This window comes from Ursus maritimus, unplaced genomic scaffold (assembly GCF_017311325.1).
Source record: "Ursus maritimus isolate PB19 unplaced genomic scaffold, ASM1731132v1 scaffold_4, whole genome shotgun sequence".
In the NCBI taxonomy this organism is placed as follows: Eukaryota; Metazoa; Chordata; class Mammalia; order Carnivora; family Ursidae; genus Ursus; species Ursus maritimus.
Genome location: NW_024426552.1, coordinates 62,460,702 through 62,465,944, shown reverse-complemented (window position 1 = coordinate 62,465,944; position 5,243 = coordinate 62,460,702).

The following is a 5,243-nucleotide window of genomic DNA, read 5'->3' as shown; positions in this document are numbered from 1 at the left end:
TCATTGTCCTTCCTCTCTGAGCCAAACAGCATCAGGAAATGATTTCCTGCACCTCTCCCACTTCCCATTGTAAAATGTTAGTAAAAGCCAAGGCAGAAGTCTTTCATCTCTAGGTGATGACAAAACCCTCATCGTACTGGAATCGTCTGTGGACATGTTTGTCTCCGCAGAAAGATTCTGAGCAGGCACAGACCTGCTCCTTTCATTTCCTTTCAGTTTTTGTTTTTGTTTTTTGAGAGAAAGAGAAAGAACGCAAGCTGGTGGGGTGAGGGGGTGGGGGGAGCTCTGGAAGAGGAACCAAGGTGGGGGAGGGGGTTAGAGGGAGAGGGAGAAGCAGACTCCCCGCTGAGCAAGGAGCCCAGCCGCAGGGTTGGCCCCAGGATCCCGGGATCATGACCTAAGCCAAAGGCAGACGCCCATCCGTCGGAGCCACCCAGGCGCCCTCCTTTCAGCTTTGAATCCCCAGGGCCTAGAACAGAACTGAACCGATAATATGTGTTTAGTGTATATTTAACAGAAAGAGTGGAAGAATATGAAGTTTGCCTCTGAGAGTACTGTCTTTTCATAGACTCTTGGAGCTAGAGGTAAAGCCCAGCCTCTAAAGAGAGACATTCAGCTTCTTAAATTCTCGAATAAAGAAACTGAACAGTAGAGAAAGAAGATGACCTATAGAAACCCTGTTGCTAGAAGTGGCTGAGCTGGCCTGGAACCAGGGCGTTTCCCATATACCACATGGCCTCTCCACCCAAAGAAGCGGCAGAAACCACAGAGAGCTAGTCTAGGCAGGTCAGGGGCAAGGGGAAGGCAAGGTACTTGCCCAACACTCCTGAAATTGTAGCATGTGCTACGAGGCAGAGAATCTGCCAACAGGACGGTACTAAACTTTTCAGACGATGGCTCCGGGAGGTGAGCACAGCTTTAGGGCGTAGAGAGGTTAAGTAACTTGCAGAAGGTCATGTAGCGTTGGCACAAGCTAACCACAGTGGCCATGCTCTGAACCACTGCACCAGATAGTAACAGCCCCCAAAGAGGCGTTGGTGCCATGTCAGCGCGGCTGTGCCAGGCCTGTCCAGGATGGGGATAAATGGCTCTGGAGGGGCCAGCCCCGGCTTCCCCTCGTGCTCGTGATCCCTGCTCAAGCACTGCTGCCACCAGGAAGGAGCGGGGCCGTAAATAGGGCACTACTGCAGGCTGCTCCGGTGTCACAGACCATGCCAGGTGTGGTAGTCCAGGTCCTCGGGGAAGAAATGCCAAGACGGGACCAGATGAAAAAGATTTACGGTGATAACACCTGTGAAGAATAAGGGGAGCTAAAAAAGTTAGAGACAGCCCTTAGACAGTGATGCGGGTCTGACACCTGTGAAGGAGAGGGGGAAGGAAAGAGGAAGACATTGAAAAGCCTTGGACTGCCTCACGGTTCCTGGAATGTTCTGGCAAGGGAAATGGGGAATCCTCAAGCTGAAGTTTCTCCTTAATGCAGTCCTGTGTCTTACAGGAATGAACCTGGATTAGCATCTCCACCCTGCTCCGTCACTAGCTGGGGTCAGTCTCCGCACAAAGATGAAGGGAGATCCAGAAAGGCAGCAACTGGGACCATCAGTCAATTAGCTTTCCCGTGGTAGCAGACTGAGGGCTGCATTTTCACAGCCACTCACACCACCTCCAGAGCTGGCACACCAGTTACTGCTGTTACCCCAGCATGGTATTCCTTCTGGGCGGCATCAACACAGCTGACATCCCTTACCCCTTCGTCAGCTAGAACAGTGCTGTCTGGGTGGGGTTGGAGCGCTCCCGTGCAGGACCCCCACCTCAGCATCACCCAGAGAATCTCCGGTGTTGGGCCCAGGATTCTGCAGTTCCAGCAAGCTCCTCACATGCTTGTACACATGCTAGAACCACAAGTTTTCTGTTAATTCTTACTACAGTCATCTCCATTTTACCAGGGAGGAGATGGAAGCTCAAAGAGCCCAGCAGTGTGGGAGCATAGCTGGAAGGGGCCAAGGAAGGGGGGGGGGCTCCTGGAAAGTGAGACAGGCAGATTTTAGAAGGTGAGGTTGTCAGGAGACACTGAGGAACACCAATTATATTCAGTGTGTATGGTCTCTCTCCCCCAAGGGGAATGTTAGCCTCAGGACAAAATTTGGGTCTCTTCTGCTCAATGAGGTGTCCCTAGAGCCTAGCACGGCACCTGCTGCAAAGCTGGTGCTCAGTATTTATCAAGGGACGGCGCGGTACATCTGGTAGTGTGCTCACCTGGACAGGACAGTGGCAAGGGGCCCGATTGGAGATAACACTCAGGCCCCCATTGTCATGTGCAGACAGGTGTTCAGTTCCAGTGCTCACTACTCAGAGTTCCCTGCTGTGTACTCAGTGCTTAGAACAGTGTCTGGTATATAATAGCTGCTCACTAAATACTTGAAAAAAAAAGAGAGGCATGGGGCGCCTGGGTGGCTCAGTTGGTTAGGCATCTGCCTTTGGCTCAGGTCATGATCTTGGGGTCCTAGGATCGAGTCCTGGGTCGGGCTCTCTGCTCAGCAGGGAGTCTGCTTCTCCCTCTCACGCTCCCTTTGTACCCTCCATCTCTCTCTCAAATAAATAAAATCTTTAAAAAAGAGAGAGAGAGAGAAGAGGAAGAGAAGGGAGAGGCTGGGGGAAAGGGGGGGGAGACATCTAGGCTACCATCCTGGAGTCCACTGAATCCCCTTCAGCAGTCCCTGTCTGCCTGTTCCCAGCTCAGATTCCCAGCTCCCCCACCTTCTCTCAGGATCCCTAGCAGACAGCTCCATAAGTGAATATGCCTTTATTATGTGTGTGTGTGTGTGTGTGTGTCTGTGTGTGTGTGTGTGTGTGTGTGTGTGTGTCCCTGTGTGTCTGTGGAATCACTGCCTTCACCATAGGGGTGGGGGCGTGGGCATACAAACTAATGTAATAACCAATATGAACTAATTCTAGGAAATAATTCTAGGCCTCACCAGCTTAGGACTATAAAATGAGGTCACATTAATTTTTAAAGTGTGTTTACCCCTCCATGGGTAAACTCAGAAGCTCCCCAAGCCTGTTCTTCTGGTACTTTATGGAAGCTTCATCACGTAGGCATGATCACTCATTAACTCCATTTTCAGCCCCTCTCCCTTCAAGAGAATGGGGAGCAGGGCTGAAAAATCCAAGCTTCCAATCATGGCTAGGCCTTTCTGGTGACCAGCCCTCATCCAGGAGCCATCCGGGAATCCACTCAGAGTGACCTCATTAGGACAGAAGACTCTTATCACCCAAGAAATTACAAGGGTTTCAAGAGCCCTGTGTCAGGAACTGAGGTCAAAGACCAAATATTAGAACTAAAGATGCTTCTAGTGCTCTTATAACGTAGGAAATTACAGGGGTTTCGGGAGCTCTGGGACAGGAACCAAGGACAGACCAATATGCATATTTTCTATTATCTCACACCTATTCTCATCCTCACCACAGCCTTGAAGGTGGGCACCGGCTCCAAAGTACATTCCCTCCATAACCCGAGGCTCAGAGGGGTAACTCTCATGCCCAGGAGCAGAGCCAGGTTTCAATGGCAGGTCTTCCTGCGAAACAGCACAGAATGTGCCTTTTCTTAGGTCTGATTACCTGCAAGAAGGAAAACATACATGCCTTCGGAGAATGCCTTCCTCCCGGTTTTCTGGATTCATGGCTGGTGTGAAGTAAGGGACACCAGAAAGCACATCTCAACCCAAAATGTCACCGTCACTAGAGCAGTCTCCAGTAGACATCATCCTGCTAGAGATTCATTTGTTCGCTTTAGTCATGTTTCCCGATTTCATTCATTCACTGCCACCTTCCCTATTCTTGCCATGTCCACTTACCAGCTGTGCTTACATGTCTTTCAAGTTTTCATTTAAATAAGCTTTCATAAATGTACTTTAGTAGGACAATTTGTATTAAAGAGAAGACACAACTAGCCCCTGAAGTGGTCTGACAAGCAGAATGTCCCCACTGCCTGCTGGCATTAGCCATGGGAGATGGTTGCCCATATACCATCCAAAATGATGGGAAACCCTGGTTTGAAGCATGGGCCTCTATTCAAAGCACAAACCTCTATCCACAGCTCTGTCCTCTATCCACAGCTCTGTAGCTCAGGAGAAACAATAGGGTTCTTTATTGGATTCTGCCCAGACAACCTCATTTTTGACTCGTGTTCTTTGGACGTTAGAGTTGTGAGTCCATGGGCGCCAAGCCCAGAGACCCTGAGAGCGGACACTTGCCTGAGAGTGCTCTGCCTGTGCAGAAGATGATACGGAAAAAGAAAAAGGTGAAGTGGGAACCTTAAGTAGGGCAGGTGTAACCAGCACAGTGTGGAGAGAGAAGTCCCAATCGTGGCCCAGGCATCAGGTTGGGTGTCTTTGGTGTCGGAGGAAGAGGAGGCTCTCTGAGGAGGGGAGGGATGCTGAGAGGAGCGTGAAGATTCTGTCCATTTCACAGTCTGACCTGGCCTCCGTTCTGCCCCTCCCGACCCTTGCACCCAAATCCACATTTGAAGTCCTGATTTCACCTCAGAGGTGTGGGTAGGTGAACAGAGGGCACAGGCTTCTCCCATCACCATGTAATTCTTGGGTTTCATTTTGGCCTTGCCTAAGGAAAGTGTTCTAACTACAGCTAACAGTTGTAGTGTGATAGGACTGAAGACACATGGCCTGGGTTTAAAGCCCAGCTCCTTCTCAACTAGATGTGTGACCTTGGAGAGACGGCAGCTTCTCGTAGCCCCATTTCTTTATCTGTTGACAGGTTGTGGTGAACTACCTGACACAGGGCAGCTTTCTTCCTCCTCTTCTTTTTCCTTCTCCAAATGGAAAGAGTCTATCCTACTCCCTAGGTGTCACTTCTCCCAACCCCCAAGCCCTAAGGATAAAAAATGACGGCCAGGCTCTCTGCGAAACCCTACCTGGATGACCCTGGATTTAGAAACAGACCCCAGCAGCCATGCCTTGAGGAGCTGATTCAGTGGGCTGGTTGGGTGTGAAATCATCCGAATCTCCATTTCTTCCCCCACACTCATGCTAGCTCTGTGGCTGTCTCTAAAAAGATGCACGTTTACCCTGGAGAAGTAGAGAAAGAAGTAAATGGAGAATATGGTGGCTGAAGAAGCTTGGAGAGGGTGGATGAGCCCAATGCTAACTTCTCAGATCTTAAGAAAAATATTGCCAAGACTTCTAGATGACATCTAGCAATCTTAGATAACAAAGAAGGCAAATGAAGCA